This window comes from Canis lupus, chromosome 32 (assembly GCF_003254725.2).
Source record: "Canis lupus dingo isolate Sandy chromosome 32, ASM325472v2, whole genome shotgun sequence".
NCBI classification, from domain to species: Eukaryota; Metazoa; Chordata; class Mammalia; order Carnivora; family Canidae; genus Canis; species Canis lupus.
Window position 1 is genome coordinate 4,063,804 of NC_064274.1, and position 19,074 is coordinate 4,082,877.

A 19,074-nucleotide genomic window follows, 5' to 3' on the forward strand; every position below is an offset into this window, starting at 1 on the left:
GCTAGCATATGTCTTGGGGAGTAGAGATAAAAGAAATCTCCAAAGGAATCTTTATATGTTAAAGTGGACTTACAGGGTCCTTGGAGGTTGGGCTATGATTTCCTTTTGCCCTTAGCAAAGTATCACATTGAGGCAGTTGAGTCCTTAGAGGAAGGTCACTTTGCCTGTTTAAAGGGCTTGTCAATGGGCTGCAGGTATAAGGAAATTTAATAATTTTTCTTCTGCTTTTGTTTCCCACATCAGATAGTATTTAATTATAACTGTAGAATAAAATAAATACCCATGAGTCCATATTTATATAGACAGGTAATTGAGTAAATAAATAAGGGGAATAGCAGCTCCTTTTTATAAAAGAAATCCTACTAATAAATGTAGGACTGAGAGAAATATAAAACTATTATTAGGTAAACACCACTATCATAACTGCTGCAAGCAAGATCGATCGGATCGAGGCCAGCTTTGGGCTCTGCACTGGACAAGGAGCCTGCTTAAGATTCTATCCCTCTCCCCCAACACCTTCTCTAAAAAAAAATATATATATATACATATATATATCTATATATATATCCTATGCAAAGTCTCACACATGCATGTAAACATATCAGAATTTGTCCAATAGAATACTGGACAACTAATAAAAAGAAAGAGGTTGATCTGTACATTTTCACAGGGAATGAAGAATCAGTTGTAAAATAAAAACAGTAAGCCAGAATAGTGTATATTTTATATGCCAACTAGTAACTAAAAATCTATATAATTTATATCAGTAGGTATAAGTTTTTAGGTGAGAATTTTCTCAAAAATTCTGTAAGAAAATTTTGATAGTGGTGACTTCTGAAGAGTAGAGCTACCAGGATGGAATAAGGAACAGGCACTTTTAATTTTATATCCTTCTTTATTATTTGAATTGCTATTATAACACTTGTAGTTTTCACAATAGAAATATTAAAAAGGAAATTGTTTTGGTGATTGGAATAAAAATTTTCAGTATATTTCAGAATATAAATGAATCCAATTGAAGGACACCTCAGAAAAATATTTAATCACTCAACATCTTTTTTTGTTTACAATCAAAATTGTCCAAAGATAGAATTTACTAACTCAAAATATCATATCAATTCAATTAATAGAGTTGTTAAGGCACAGACTCACAAGCAATAACATGGGAGAAATTTACACAGAGAATCCAAGCACTGAAGAGTAGTTGGGCTGGATGATTTTGAGATCCCTTACATCCCTCAACTTTTAACAGTTAGTATCCATTCGCAAAGCACACAGAATGGATTCATGCTTCAATAATAAAGTACATTTACAAAGTGATGACACTTTCCTACCTTTTCAGAATGTTTGTAGATTCCTGAATAATAAAAAAAACTATTATTATTACTTGAGTAGTTAAATGTTTAAATATTTTAAATTGGCCATGTTGAGACACCATAGTATTTTGTTTTGTCTCACACAGGAGGGAAATGATTAGAACAACTCAAATAAGAGTGAGTCATCTATTTGACCCAATGATGTCAATATTCTTTTCCTAGAAAATGAGTAAAATATAGATGCATCCCTCAAATTCAGATACAGAACTATATGGAAGAACAAATAGGAGATTCAGGCATTTGAAATAAAAGAAACCACTTTCTGTTTACCTGAAAAGCAGAGCACAGATGATCTAGAGATGAGCACCGTGACTTAATGTAATCCTGGCTTAGATCCTAGCTTAAAACAAAAAATGTTGGAATCAATAAATTTGCTAAAGTTTACATCTTTCTTCTTACTCAGATGAGAAGTTTTATATATATATATATATATATATATATATATATATATATATATATGATTGGACTTGGGGAAAATAGGACATAGGATCTGGGAATCTTTGATGGAACTGGCAGATCTGTTAGTAAGATGAACTATAAGAGTAGAATAGGTTATGCTTTGATTATAGTTCTCTTCTTGAAAGGGTGTTAGTTATAAACTGGAGTATATAAGAAATTTATGCATCAATAAGGCTCTAGATACATCCTTCTAAAAGCTGAATATTTGAAAAATATCCTAGGAGAAGTAACAATATGAGTGTAGCATTTGCCAACTTAAATCTTACCATTGGACAAACAGATGGAGAGAAAAATTATTGAACAGTATAAATGTCACCTTCACTTTTTCAATACAAGCAAAGAATTGTGTCCTACTTGCTTAGAAGATTTTTGCTGGACAGATGTATGCTTGGATCCAGCCTATTTATTAGAGAACAGTCTCGGATCTCATTTTCGATTTTAATCACTGTGTCAATTTTAAAAGGGCAGTTCTCATTACATAAACATTTGGAAGTTATAAAGCTGAAAGGTCAGAGTATAGACAAGACAAAGGATAACATGCCAGCAGCTGGCATACACTTCCATAAGCAAAATTTTTCTCCCAGTAAGCTCAACCCTTAGATACTGAGGTCCTAGGACATAGTCATCATTAACCATTTTTCTGTTTCTCCAGCAAAATAATTTTACTTGTATGGGGAGAGTTATATATATATCTTTCTACCTAAGGATTATAGAAGGTGCGATAAAACTTTGTGACAATTAATATCACGATTTGATTCAAGAAAATATTGTAATCTAGAATAATAAGCATAATTAATACTGTTTATTCAGCACTATGTATCAATTGTTTTATCAGTGCTATCTCACTTAACCCATATCACATCTCTGTGAGGTATGTGTTTCCATCACCAACATATAGAAATCGAATTAGGATTTGAGGAAATTAAGTAATTTTTTTCAATTATCATACAATGGGCATGGGTACATGTAACACTTTAACCTAGGCCTATGAAACTTTGGAATCATGATATTAACCTCTATATTCTATATCTTTTAATGAGTATTGCTTAGGCTGAAGATATTATTCAAGGTGCAGGAAAGTTGGTGCTGTAGGATTCAAGAAATTTTAATGCACCTGATACAAAGGAAGTATCATAAATCACTGACACCACTTTATCCACTTTATCTAAAGGGTGCAAAATAAACAATGTATCGAAGGGTCCTGTCTAGACTTCCAGTTAAATATGACAAGTTTTTTTCTCACCCCTCTCTTTGAAGCAAGTAGAAAGCAGTAAATATTAAAAATAAAGAAAAACTTGGGATGCCTGGGTAGCTCAGTGGTTGAGCATCTGCCTTTGGCTCAGGGCCTGATCTTGGGGTCCCGAGATTGAGTCCCACATCAGGCTCCCTGCATGGAGCCTGCTTCTCCCTCTGTCTGTGTCTCTGCCTCTCTCTCTCCCTGTGTCTCTCATGAATAAATAAAATCTTAAAAAAAAAAAGAACTTAAACCCAAAGCATACTTGCAAAATAATATAAAATCTGAACCAAAAAAAAAAAACAGGAGAAAGATGAGATTTGACCTATTTTTTTCAGACTTTTATTAAAAGTAAGGGGCATCATCTCCAATGGCCCACATCAAGGTAACCTTGGTGAGAGAGACTGAAAGCAAGGGTATATGTGCATCTCAGGAAAGACTGGATAAGATGCTGTTAGAGACTCTGTGTGTCAGACCACAGAATGCAAAGGGAGGTGGAACTGAAAGAACAAGTGTAGATCAAGTACTCTTATGTTCTCGTGCCAGCCTAGGGAGCCACTAGGGGGTAAAACAGGATGAGGGAGAAAAGATATAAGGTGATTGTATGGTAGCACCAACAGAGAGTTATGACCTAAAGACTTCAAGAAATCTCTTGGGCATGACAACAACAAGTGAATTGTGCCCAGGGCAAAGGAAGTAACACAGTTATTGAGAGTCTTTGCAACAGTAATTCCAAAAAAAAAAAAAAAAAAAAAAAGAAGCTGACTGGCTCCATTGATAGTCATCCCCACATGATTCTTTAAAAAATAATTAGCTTCATTCAGACTATTAGTATCAATGGAATCAGTGTAGAACTTTTAGGTGAGAAAGGGGATCAATAAAGAACTGTAATGCAGGTAAAATGCAGATGAAAGCCACATATCCCAGGAGTAAATAGCCAGGGAAAAGAAAAGGAAATCATAAAACTAATTCTTCATAGACATCATTGTATTTCATAAAGACAAAAAAAAAAAATACTACTAAACTTTCAAAGATAAAATTACCAAAAAAAAAAAAATTTGAGAGATGTGGTTGGACCTCCAAACTTTTAAAAGACATTGTAAAGGGAGAAAGTACATGTAGAGAAGAAATGTATATGAAAAGTAATGGCAAATATAACATATGTAATTAAAAACAGAATATGTCACACCAAATGACAAAGAGATCATAGAAAGATCCCACTCTTTAAAGAACGCTCCACTGAATTAATTCTACACAGATAATGGTGATGAAGAAATTCAAAAATAATCAACCATTTCCACCAATGGAGAGTGACCAGTAGCAGACAGCGACTGGGGGAAAGCAAACCTTTTAAGAAAAAGGAAACTGCACTATGTGATATGTGTGTTGACATCGCCTTTCAACTGAGGGCATTTTGCAGTCCCAGCAACATAGCAAAAGGCTGTGTAGTCTTACTGGCTTGAGAGGTACCAAAACAGAGTCAATGCTGCCAGAACCTGAAGACAGAGGTGTGTGTTGGGGAGAGCCACAGAAGACTAACAAAAATTAGTGTATAAAGAGCTCATATCTTTGATCCAAATCTACAAATAAGTGGACTGACTGTAAAGGAAGCCCCCAAAAACAATAGCTAGCAAAATGATCGAACCAAGTAAAAATTCCAGTTGGCTTTCTGTAGGAGAAACAGAGCTGAGTTTGAGTAAGCCAACTTAACTGCCTACTAGAACTAAAACAACACTCTTTATGAGAATATACAGAATTAGTTTCTCTACAATGGATTACCCAAAATGTACAGTATAAAGTTAAAAATTATGAGACACTCAAAGAAATAGGAAAATGTTACTTGTAATAAAGATAAAAAGTAGTCAACTGAACACTTAGATGACCCAGATGTCAGAATTAGCTTATAGGAATTCAAAATGGCTCTGAATATTTTCTAAGACCAAAGAGGGTCACAATATACTAATAGATGGACCATCCCAAAAGAGAAATTGAGACTGTTTTTTTTTAAAAGCAAATTAAAATTTAGAACCTAAAATAAAGTATCTGAAATAATAAACTCACCGAATAAGCTTAACAGCTACTTAAAAATGACGTCAGAAAACTTAATGATGGATTAAGAGAAAATATTCAATCTAAAAAATAGGAGATAAAAAAGTAAGCCTCAATAGACTGTGGAACAATATCAAGGAATCTGTCATAAATATAATATAATCTCAGAAGTGGATGAAAGAGAATAGATTACCCCACCCACCCAAAAAATACTAACAACATTTTGCTAAGACATTGTAAAAAACATAAGCTTATAGATTCAGGAAGTTCAATGAAACCAAGCAGCCTGCTAAAAACTGACGAGAAAGAAAAATATTTTAAGTAGCCAGAGAAAAACAACAAATTCTATACAGGAAAAAAAATGATACAAATGATGGTAGACTTATTAGGAATAATAGAAGCCAGAAGATAATGATATAATAACTTTAAAGTGCTGAAAGAATTCTATATTAAATGACAATATATTTTTCAAAGATTAAAGCAAAATACAAACATTCTGAGAAAAATGAAAACATGGAGAATTTTAGCAAGACACTCTAAAAGTTCTTTTGGCTGAAAGTATACGGCAAATGAAAATTCAGACTTACCGAAACAAATAAGGAACATTGGAGATAATGGCTATATGTATTTTTCTTCTATTAATTTATTCAAAAGGATGCAAAGGTATAATAAAAACCCAATAAAAAATTAGAATGTAATACTAAAAAATGTTTGATTACCTTAAAAGAAGGCAAAAGAGAAATAGAGAAATAAAAATCTGAGGGAACAAATAAAAAGAAAACAGCAAATGTTAAACATAAATCTAATTAAATAAGCTAATTGGATTGTACATAAGATGAACATCCCATTTAAAAATCAGAGATTGCCAGACTATATAAAAAAGTAAGATTCAACTATTGTTTTCTATAAATGATTCACTTTAGAGATAAGCTGGAAAAAATAAATATAAAAACATATATTATGAAGACAGTAAGCATAAGAAAATTGTCATGACTGGATTAATATCTGAAAAAGTTGGGCAGCCTGTGTGGCTCAGCGGCTTGGTGCTGCCTTCAGCCCAGGGTGTGATCCTGGAGAGCCGGGATCGAGTCCCACGTAGGGCTCCCTGCATGGAGCCTGCTTCTCCCTCTACCTGTCTCTCTCTCTCTCTCTCTCTCTCTCTGTGTGTCTCATGACTAAATAAATAAAATATTTTTAAAAAAATATCTGAAAAAGTGAGAGGCTATACCATCTTCATGGTTTGGAAGATTCGGTATTGTAAAAATATAAATTGTCATCCAATTAATCTATTAAATAAATTAAATTGAACTGTATGAACTGTATGACAAGATTATTATAAAATTTATATGAAAATGTAAGGGCCTAAGCATATCCCAGGCATTCCTGGAGAAGAACAAAGCTGGAAATTACAATGTTAGATATCAGATGTATTACAAAGCTCTAATAATTAGGAATATATGGTAATTGTTCAAGGGAAAAGAAATAAACCAATGGAACAGAACCAAGAGGAGAGAAATCATCATCTCTTTTATGATATGGGTGACTATTCAATGCATTGAAGAAAGGATGGCCTTTTCAATAAATGGTGCTGGGCAAATTGAATATTCTTAAAAAATAAAATATCTATCGCCACTACCTCACTTAACATACAAAAATAAAGTCAAAATCTAAACATTAAATTTAAAATAATAAAGCTTTTAGAAGAAAACATAAGAGTGTTATCTTCATGACTTTGGAGTAGGAAAATATTTTCTAAACAGGATACAAAGAGTGTTAACCAAAAAAAACTAATAGATCAGACCACATCATAATTAAGAACATCTTTTCCTCATTAGACACCATTAGAAGAGTAAAAATAGCAGAATATATTTTAAGTATGTATATAGTCAACAAAGGATTCCGATCTGAAATATATAAAGAACATAAAGGGATGCCTGGGTGGCTCAGTGGTTTAGTGCCTGCCCAGGGTGTGATCCTGGAGTCCCAGGATCGGGTCCCACATCGGGCTCCCTGCATGGAGCCTGCTTCTCCCTCTGCCTGTGTCTCTGCCTCTCCCTCTCTCTCTGTGTGTCTCATGAATAAATAAATCTTTAAAAAAAAAACATAAAAAGATTAATATGAAAAATGCACACAATGACATACAACAGAATGGAAAGTGTGCAAAATACCTGAAGACAAAGGAAAACATCCAAATAGAAAAAAAAAACCACACACACAAAAAGTACTCTGCTTCATTGGCTTTTCAATGACATTCAATGAAAACTATAATGTGATATATCTTTAACCCCCAACAGAATGGCTTAAAAAAAAAAAAAAAAGACTCTTTCATGGAGCACTTTCACACATTGCTGGTGAACTGTAAGTTTGTAAAGAACGTGGAAATTTGTTTGGCAAAATCTCCTGAAATTGAGCACATGAATCAAATGTTCACCAAAAGTCTTGTATAGCAATGCTTGAGGAAGCTTTATTTATAATAACTTGAAACTAGAAACAACCTAATGTCCATCTACCACAGTGTGGCTAAATAAATCATGCTATAGTCACACAACAGAAAACTAGAGAACAAGAAAGAACAATCTACAACTGTAGGAATAAGAAAGAAGAATCTCACAAACAAAATATTGAGTAAATAAGCCAGTTAACGAAAGACTACATAGTGTAGGATCCCACGATAGCAAGTTCAATCCAGGAACCGACCTAGGTGTTAGAAGTTAGTGTCGTGGTTCTGCTTGATAAGGTGGAGGAACAGATGGAAGGGGACAGGTGTCATTTTGAGTCCTCCAGGAGAGAGGAGCTGAGAGGGATTAGGGGTGCAATAGGATTACTGAGAGATAACAACTGAGCTGTAGAAGTGAGATGGAAACCTGACTGGGAAGGGGAAACCATTATACTCTGCGTTGTTCTGACACCTGAGTAAGAAAACAGACTTGAGCAAGAGCCTCAGAGTGTCATGCAGATTTGAGAAAGCCTCAGCCAACCCAACTAGAAACTCTCCAAAGAGCCAGCCAGTTGGAGGAGTTCTACCCGGGGCAGAAATGGTCAGGCCATAGCAACCTTCCTTGTGCTCAGCCATTGGCTAGCGGCTGCAACAGAAGAGGGGCCATCAGCTCATTGCACTCCAGGCAGAAAAAGAGGAGTCTTTTCTCATAGAGAGAGGACAACCAACACTTCCTTGGCCACCATGGGCAGAACGGGGACCTCTGTGCTGCTAATAATGTGACTTTCTTTACGCCAGTTCAGCTTATCTCTCAAGTACATTTGGGAACATGTACTCTGGGAACTCTGGGAACATTTTTGAGCTCTATGCTCACGACTGATGTATATTTTCTGTAGCATATTATACCCTAATAAAATAATTTACTAAAAAATCTCTTAATGTTTGGCATAATATTTTATTCTTACTTGAGCCAATTCTGGTTCTTGGCCTGTTTTTGTTCAGTTGTGGGGCTGAGATTGGTTTTTAGATTTGTAAAAGGTTGTAAAATACACTCCCTCTCCCCCTACACACACGGAGATCATGGGTGGCCCACAGCCTGCGACATTTGCTATCTGACCTTCTACAGAAAAAGTTTTCCCACTTCTGCTCCCAGAGTAGTTCTTCTAGAATTAACATGTCATGTGGTAAGGAATTTTTTTTCTGGATGGGGAGGTGCAGCAAGGGACGCTGCCCATTCCACACACCTGACGTTGACCTATGCACCTGGTGACCTAGTAAGACAGGTGGAGTTGCCAAGAAGACATCCCAGCACAGAGTGGGGCTGGCATCTGGGCCTAACAGGCAGCAGATAAATCTAAAGTTCAGGATACTTTTAATTTTTTGTCTCAAGTAAAATTCTATTTTTAAAAGATTATATTCATTTATTTGACAGAGAGAGATAGCACAAGTAGGCAGAGCATCAGGCAGAGGGAGAAGGAGAAGCTGGCTCCCCGCTGAGCATGGCTCTATCCCAGGACCTTGGGATCATGACCTTAGTAGAAGGCAAATGTTTAACCTACTCAGCCACTCAGGCACCTGAAAATTCTATTTTATTTAATATTAAAAATAGTACACTCATTTATGTTTTATTCTTTTCATTTGCACAGATACATAAAACTATGTCTATAATAAAAGTAATAAACAGTAAGATTATTTCTAAGTTTGGGGATTATGAATAACTTAAAATCTTCTTAGGACTTTTCTTAGTTATGTGATTTATTCTAAAATATGACCATCACAAACGGAAAACAATAAAATATATTTATTTTTAAAAATAAAATATGTGGTTCAACGGTTTAGTGCCACTTTCAGCCCAGGACATGATCCTGGAGACCCGGGATCGAGTCCCAGGTCGGGCTCCCTGCATGGAGCCTGCTTCTCTCTCTGCCTGTGTCTCTGCCTTTCTCTTTCTCTCTATGTGTCTCTCATGAATAAAATAAATTCGTTTAAAAAATAAATAAATAAAATACAATTCTATGTAGATTGCATAGTTTGAGAAATCAAATGATATCACCCCCAACACACACACACACACACACACTATTCCTTTTTTATAAAATGAAGTGAAATAGTATTTGCATTAGTTTTCTATTGCCATGTAACCAATTACCTACCCCAAACATGAGGACTTGAACACAAGTAATATTTCTCCGTTTCTGTGGATCACACAGGCCTGGACTTGCTGCTCAGGATCTACCAGGCTGAAACTCAGCTGTCAGCGGGGTCTCCGGTTTTCATCTGTGGCACAGGGTCCTTTTCTGAGTCCAAGAGCTGTTGGCAGAATTCCTGTCCTTGCTGTCGTTGAACTGTTGTCCTCATCCTCCTACTAGCTGTAGTTGTCGGGCTACTCTTACGACCTGGAAGCTGCCCACTTCCCCTGCCACGTGGTCCCTCCATCTGCAAACTCAGCAATAGAGAAACCTATCACGCCAAATCTATTGTTTCTAATCTCTGACCTCTTCTGTGTCTGACCTCCAAACCCAAATTTTAAAGGGTTCATGTGATTAGATCGGACCCACCCCAATAGTCTCTATTTCTTAAAGTCAGTGGAGTCTTGTAACATAATGTAATTATGGAAGTATCATAGTCCCAGGGGTAATGCCTAAAAACCTACACCCAGTGTGGGGATCTTAGAAGCCATTTTGCTTACCACAGGGTTTATTTGGTTTTTGTTTTGTTTTGTTTTTTAAGAGTTAAATAAAATAACATGCAAAAACACTTATCTGAATACTTGGTTCTTAATAGTGGCCTACCAAATTGAGATTTTTTCTGATCATATTTGGGAGGAGGAAAGACAAGTGAACTACAACTAGTCACCTACTCAGTTGAATCACAAGAAATGACCATTCCATAGATCGAAAATAATAATGTCTCAACAATTTCATATGGTTCTATTTACCATATCCGCTTGATATTATATTTCACAAAACATCGAAGAAACTCCTCTATATTGATTTGTAGTCAGTAATTCATTCTCTTCTTTCATTCATTCATTGGTTTACAAGTCTAGGCTAGTATATAATTTCTAGCATGTGCTAGCCATGGAGCAGGGCATTTCAGAACACACAGAAAGAAGCAAGACAGCATCTCTAACCCCCAAAACTTTAGGATCTAATGATTCTCAGTCCTCATAGATTCTAACAGTGCAGTTGATATTAAACAAAGCTGCTTCTGACAGAGCTAAAAGAAGCAACACATATAGCTCTTTCGTGTGTCTAACCTCACATTGTTTATAATTCTATGACAAAAACAAATGGAGAAGATAAATTTAGAAGAAACTCTGTACTACACAGGCTCTGTGACAAATGGAGTTTACAGTGTTGGCAAGCAGCCCCCAAGGTTTTTCAGTGTTCGCTGGCATCCTACTTTGGAAATACCTTTCTTAGTTTCCCAGCAACAGTTCAGATATGACAAACAATTCCAGTGTCTCCTTTTTTGGCTTCAAATAAAATAGCATAAGCATATTTAAACATCTATCTTCTTCTGGCTTCTAAAGCCCTCTTTTGGAGGAGCACTTAATTCACGGCTCTGTGTACCTTACTAGAGTCCCCCAGGAGAGTCCTCCAAACTTTCCTGGAAACTGAAAAGCTTCCTTTGTAATGTGGCTCAGAATTCTGTCCTTTCCCATTTGTTTTTGGTGATTTCATTGGTCAGAATGCAGGCAATTTCTGGTACAGACACAGTCTCCCTTTGTTTCCTACTAACTGACGGCTTCTTGGTTGAGTTATTCTGTGATAGAAAGACAATTCCCAAGTCATTATTAACCCCATTGTGTTGATATGACAAAGATGACAAAACACACAATACAATACGTCTTTGACACAATCTAGTTTAATCCCCATTATTCTCTGAAATCTTACTGCAATGTCCATAAGCAGTTGACACTCAGTGTCTTCTCCAACAGTGGGATTGGAAAGGAATTTACTAGCAGAGAAGTACTGCTCATACTTTTCATTCTTAATTTCCAAGTAGAAACAACAGTGCATTACAACTTTATCATTGCTGAATTTCTGGTATCTGGACTGGCGAGAAGAGACTCCCCATTCTACTCATATAAACAGATTAGATTAAATTTTAGATTTAATTAGCCATGTACACAAATAATTAACAGAAGCAATATGGACCACACAAGTTAGACACAGATGTAATTTATCTTGACATGACTTTTCCTGGGCCTCTAGTTCACTAAAAAGGCAGAAAGGGATAGTATTTTGAATGTTGTAGGATAATGCCTGATCTGAGAAAACAGTCTAATTTTTGTTACCAGGAGCCTTTATTCATAGAGTTCAGCAATATGCTATATTGTAATAGAAAATGATGGCACCCCCTCTCCACCCCTAGAACATGAGACTATGTTAAGTTTCCTGGGAAAAACTGGAATTAAGTTTGCTAATCAGCTGACTTTAACATAAGGAGATTATCCTGCACCATGCAGATGGGCCCAGTGTAATCACGAGGGTCTTTTAAAGTGGAAGAGAAGACAGAAGAGAAAGTCAGAGTGAGGGATCCCTGGGTGGCGCAGCAGTTTGGCGCCTGCCTTTGGCCCAGGACGCGATCCTGGAGACCCGGGATCGAGTCCCACGTCAGGCTCCCGGTGCATGGAGCCTGCTTCTCCCTCTGCCTGTGTCTCTGTCTCTCTCTCTCTCTCTCTGTGACTATCATAAATAAATAAAAAATTAAAAAAAAAAAAAAAAGAAAAAAGAAAGTCAGAGTGATATAATGTGAGAAGAAACCAGCCTTTCTCCTTTGGAGAAAGGAGATCATCAGCCAGGGAATGTAAGTGCCCTTTCAAACTGTGAGTAGATTCTTCCCTAGAGCCTTGAGAAAGGAATGCGGCCCTACAGCATCTTGGTTTTAGTCCAGTGATTTTTGTCCAATTTTTTTAATAGTGACTTGATTCTTTTTTTGAACTTCTGAACTTCAGAGTTGTAGGATATGTTCTTGTAAGCCACTGATTTGGTGGTCATTTATTACAGCAGCAAATAGAAAACTAATACTCTTTAGTAAGGTTGGTTTTAGGCTTTAGAATAAGGACTGATATAAAAGTGTTTTATTAGGAAGTGCTTCCTCTCCTCAAAAAAAAAAAAAAAATCTATTAAGGGTAGTAGGGTAGTGAAATCAGAAAGGAGTAGAAGGCCATGCAAGGGAATTATCCCAAGGCGAGTCCCTGGGATTCAGCTCAATTCCAATGGGGAGCTCTGGAGACAGTGTGGGTCATTTCTCAAAATCATCCTAAATTAAATGCCAAAAGGACTGAGTTATTAATTCTTTTCTGCCCAGACATTGCTTACCCATAGTGATGAAGCGATAGGATTAAACTCCCAGGCATTTTTTTTTTTTATCTCAATGCAGGTAGGAAAGCAGGATCTGAAGGTTTGAAGGCACCCTCCTATCAAGGGACACAGGTCCTGGCTCTTAGAAATAACAGAAAGCTCATATATATCAAGTAGTAGAGACTGGACAGAGATGGGTTGAGTGACAACCATGTCTGCCATAGCTGTCTGTGTCATAGAGATTGTTCTGTTCTATGCATTTCTGCTTAAATGAATGGTAACACAAATTAGATTTTTCCTTGTTTTCGTATCATATTCATCATATACAAGGCCATGTATAATTGGGGAAATAAAGCAGAATCACTGTTCAAATGATTTGGAAACATATCTTTGCCTTCTCAAAGATCTGCATCATTCTGATAATCTAGTCATCATTAAATAGCTTGAGTACCTACTGTGCACCAGGAACAATCTTTGAGAATCTAATATATATAACACATTTCCTAGACTTCAGTGGGTATGCAAATTTAATATAGATATATAGATTTTCATACCAGGGTGAGATAATCCCATCTTATTTGTCACTGTGCTGAAAGTATGCCATTACGTAACTCCAAATTTTTAAGAACATGCCCTGAAGGTCCCCACAGCCTCAACTTCTCTTTATTAACTATTGATAAATGGACCAATTCCCAGGAGAATTAGCTGTACACTTTTCTAAGTCACCAGTTATCTCCTATATTGAGTCCAGCCTGCAATGAATCCTTTTCCACAGTATCAGGAAATATGCTTGAAATATTGTTTAATGCTTTCCACGTGAGGGGTCCAGAGCCCTTATCTACCTCTATTTACTAAACATCTTTCTATTTGATGTCACCCTTTTGTGCCCTTTACAGCCTTTCCACAACTTGAAATTATATATATATATACACACATATATATGTATATACACACATATATATAAAATTTATATTTATTTATTTTCTTTCTTAAATTTAATTAAACTGTGAGTTTCCCAATGGCAAGAGCTAGAACTTTATGTTCTCAGTATATCTTGTACCTACTATAGGCTACTGTGGGTACCAGACAAATAGAAGGTACTCAATAAATACTTGATGTGATGAAGAAAGGAATAAGGATGGAAGCAGCAAAGGGGGGAGAGTTATTCTCCTGATTTCCTCACTGACCTCACCACCCACTTCCTTCCTACTCCACCCCCACCTCACACACAAACTTCAGGATAATTATCTTTGCTTTTCTTTTGTTCTACCTCTTCCTTCAAATGTCTCCCTGCTTTCCTCCAACTCATCAAGTCACAGGACAAGTCTTGTCTCATCTCAGTGTTTCCTGATTTCCATACCCATATTCCAACCAACAGAGGCATTTCTTCTATTTAATTTCCCTGATAGTTTCCTGGTATGCAATTTTGAGCTCTTGGTTACATATTTTCTTACATTGTCATGTAATCATTTTAGCATTTGGTAGTGTTTCTGCGAAGAGACAACATCCTCCAGGCTTTGGCCTCTACCTGTCGGCTCTCAGATTCTCGCTCTACTCTTTCTCTGCTTTGCTCTGCATTGTTTGTCTACTTTGACCAGATTCCCTGTTCTCTAGCTCCCCAGTAAATTTAGTAATGGGAGGCATTCACAGAAGATGAGGGAAGAGAGGAAAATTCCTAGGACATTCCTGTTTCCTGCAACTGTTCTTGCAAGTGCTGAATTTATCCAGAGCTCCGGCTCCTGCCAGGCAGCCTGTGATATGTTCCTCCCTCTCACCTGATGCTCCAGTTCCTGGATTCCAGTAACATCATGCCTTCCTGTTGGCACTCTATCCATTAGGAAGGTAAGGGTTTCCTGCTGGCTAATCTCTGGGTTACCCCAACCTAACATGGTTTGGCTTCTCAGTTCTTCCATTTCAGGTAGCAGCAACTCACTGCATTGAATTTCTTCATTTGAAAGACCTAAAGTGGTTTCTTTTTTACCCAGCAAGGTACTGACTGATATACCTTCTTAAACTGCAGATAAATTTTAAGTCTTATTTTATAGGATATAAAATAGTCCTATATTCTTCCACAGCTGGCCATAGAAAAGTTTCTTATGCATACTGATTATTCTTTTACGAGCTCTACGTGTTTATATCAGAAATAATCACCTGGAAAATGCTCCACTGTTCCTTATGAACAAGATTTTTTTTTGTATATTTTTATTGGAGTTCGATTTGCCAACATATAGCATATCTCCCAGTGCTCATCCTGTCAAGTGCTCCCCTCAGTGCCCGTCACCCAGTCACCCCAATCCCCTGCCCACCTCCCCTTCCATCACCCCTTGTTGGTTTCCCAGAGTTAGGAGTCTCTCATGTTCTGTCACCCTCACTGATATTTCCCACTCCTTTCCTCTCCTTTCCCCTTTAATCACTTTGACCATTTTTTATATTTCCCAAATGAAAGAGACCATATAATGTTTGTACTTCTCAGACTGGCTTACTCCACTCAGCATAATACCCTCCAGTTCCATCCACATTGAAGCAAATGGTGGATATTGATCCTTTCTGATGACTGAGTAATATTCCATTGTATACATAGACCACATCTTCTTTATCCACTCATCTGTCAATGGACACTGAGGCTCCTTCCACAGATAGGCTATTGTGGACATTGCTGCTATGAACATTCAATTGTTGCAGGAGTCTCGGTTTTTCACCACATCTGCATCTTTGGGGTAAATCTCCAGTAGTGCAATTGCTGGGTCATAGGGCAGATCTATTTTTAACTCTTTGAGGAACTTCCACACAGTTTTCCAGAGTGGCTGCACCAGTTCCCATTCCCACCAACAGTGCAAGAGGATCCCCTTTCTCCACATCCTCTCCAACATTTGTTGTTTCCTGTCTTGTTAATTTTCCCCATTCTCACTGGTATGATTTGTATTTTCCTGATGGCAAGGGATGCGGAGCATTGTCTCATGTGTTTGTTGGCCATGTCTATGTCTTCCTCTGTGAAATTTCTGTTCATGTCTTCTGCTCATATCATGATTGGATTGTTGGTTTCTTGGGTGTTGAGTTTCATAAGTTCTTTATAGATCTTGGAAACTAGCCCTTTATCTGACAGGCCATTTGCAAATATCTTCTCCCATTCTGTAGGTTGTCTTTTAGTTTTGTTGACTGTTTCTTTTGCTGTGCAGAAGCTTTTTATCCTGATTAAGTCCCAAGAGTTCTTTTTTTTTTTTTTTTTTTTTTTTTTTTGCTTTTCTTTCCTTTGCTTTAATAGATGTATCTTGCAAGAAGTTGCTGGGGCCAAGTTCAAAAAGGGTGTTTCTTGTGTTCTCCTCTAGGATTTGGATGGATATCTGTGTAATCCATCTGTTCCAGTATATCATTTAAAGCTCTTGTTTCTTTGGAGATGTTGTGCTTAGAAGATCTATCATTTGCAGAAAGCGTCGTGTTGAGGTCTCCCAGTATAAGTGTATTATTTTCTAAGTATCTCTTTACTTTGGTTATTAATTGATTGAAGTACTTGGCAGCTCCCACATTAGGGGCATAAATATTCATGATTGTTAGGTCCTCTTGTTGGATAGACCCTTTGCATATGAAATAGTGTCCCTCTTCATCTCTTACTACAGTCTTTGAAATAAACTTTAATTTATCTGATATGAGGATTGCTACCCCTGCTTTCTTTTGAGGACCATTTGAGTGGTAAATGGTTCTCCAACCTTTCATTTTCAGGCTGGAGATGTCCTCAGATCTAAAATGAGTCTCTTATAGACAGCAAATAGGTGGGTCTTGCTTTTATATCCAGTCTGAAACTCTTCATGTTTTGATGGGATCATTTAGCCCATTCACGTTCAGAGTAACTATTGGAAGATATGAATTAAGTGTCATCGTAATACCTATTCAGTCCCTGTTTTTGTGGATTATTTCTTTGGGGTTCCTCTTTCTTATACAGGGTCCCCCTTAATATTTCTTGCAGAGCTGATTTGGTGGTCACATATTCTTTCAGTTTCTGCCTATCTTGGAAGCGGTGTGCAGTGCGCTCTCTCCAGGGTGCACTTCCTCTGTTAGTGACCCCAGGAACCTGGAGGTGTCCCTGCCCTTCCTGCAGTTCTGCTGGGTTTCCCTGCTGAGCACCTTTCTGTCCGGGAGGAATCCTGTGTGGATTTTTAAAGTTCCTGCTTCTCTGGGTCTGGGCTCTCCCGTCCCGGAGGCTTTCACCACCTGGCCTTATACTGGCTCTTCGTGTGTGGGGGGGAGGGGGGCGGGGGAGGGGCTCCCCCACTGGATTCTTTTTTTATTTTATTTTTCTCTGCCTTCCTACCTTGTTAGAAGTGAAAACCCTTCTCTCTGTAGCGTTCCAGCTGCTCTCTCTTTAAATCTCAGGTAAGATTCGTAGGTTTTCAGGATGGTTTGAAAGTAATCTAGGTAAATTGGTGGGGCCCGGTGTTGAGGACCCTACTCCTCTGCCAGCTTTCCTTCCACATCTATGAACAAGATTCAAACAAGATTCAAGATTCTTTATGTATCCCTAACTCATTGGAGAAAGTGGTTTTGTTTTCTGTAGAACTCCCCTAAACTGGCTAGATTTTACCTGGGATAAATAAAGGTCCTTAAACTTTAAGGTGATTTTTGACTATGTCAGACATCCAGGAAAGTAAAAGTGTATTCTCTGCATTTAACATTACATATAAATTAGCCTTCTTTCCCTCCTTAATTTGTATACTGAGTCACATCCTAAGCATCTGTAAGAAGTATTAGTTAAGACTCGAAAGATAAGAATTAGAGTTAAATTGTAACTAAATTTGCAGTCTTTATCTGCTTCAACCATGGTATGTGTAATCTGTGTGTCAGCTAATAGACAAGAATATTAAAATTATTCTATTCTCTTCACCGGAAATGAAACAATTTCAAAGTTTACTAGCACATGGCCTTTTAAATGATACTTTTTTCTTACCTCATCCCACACAGACTGAATCACATTATCACATTTTCCATTGTCTTCTACTTTTTTCAACTGATAGTATTATTCATGACTATCTGAGTATAAAACACAACTGTAAAATCTCAGCAGAGAGCAGAACAAAGCTCTAGAAAGATTGGAAAGAGTAGAGGAATGTTACTAACCCCAAGGCTATTCAAGATAGAAAATGCATTTTTTGTTTTGTTTTGTTTTGTTTAAGATTTTATTTATTTATTCATGAGAGGCACAGAGAGAGAGAGAGAGGCAGAGACATAAGCAGAGGTTGAGAAGCAGTTCCCTACGGGAGGTCTGATGTGGAACTCGATCCCAGGACCCCGGGATAACTCCTTGAGCTGGAGGCAGATGCTCAACCACTGGGCCACCCAGGGGCCCTGGTGAAGTATTTAATTGAGTCAGTGAAATGGTTAATTTCCTTCAGTTTCCTCCTCTTCCACATTCAGAGCAGGACTGAATGATCTATTATGACTTTTCAGCTGAAGAAGGAATAGATACACACAAACAACAACAACAACAAAAAAAACAGAATTGGGTGATACTTCTTTTTTGATCTCAGTATAAGAGCAATCACAAATCCTTTATGAATTGAAGGACTGCAGAGGTTGAAACTCATGCCAGGAGACTCCAACAAGTCTGTTTGTGATTTTTTAATGAGTTCCTTTATGGACAACTGAGCATTGAACAAATTGAGAAATAATCTTTTTTTATGGCAAGAAGTAAGCCAGTTTATAATACATAAGACTGAAAATATGTGTTTAGCAAATGGTATTGTATAATTTTAAAGCTATAAGAGAACTTGGAACACTCAGTACAGTTTTCTATCCCTTTGAAGGAAATCATTTTCCCATTGGAAAATCACTTGAAAACTATACAATCTTCTGATATAAACCAAACATATGTACTGAGAAAATTGTGCATGCAATTTTTGGATATTTATAGACCCGCCAAACGAAGTTCTATGTGACCCATAATCCACCCATCTCTGTCATTTAACAGGTAAGAAATTTGATACTCAAAGAATTTAAACAGATAGTCCAGAGACACCAGGATACTCATGGTGAAATCTACAAAAATACATAACCCTTACTCAGTTACTCTCTCAAACTACTTATTTGGCTAAGAAATGTCAATCATTAATGTTATTAATAAAATAATAGCTATTGTTTCCAATTAACATTACTGATTTTAAAAGGAAATGAAAGTACTATTTGAGCCAAGTGGGGAAATGTACAAGATACAGGATT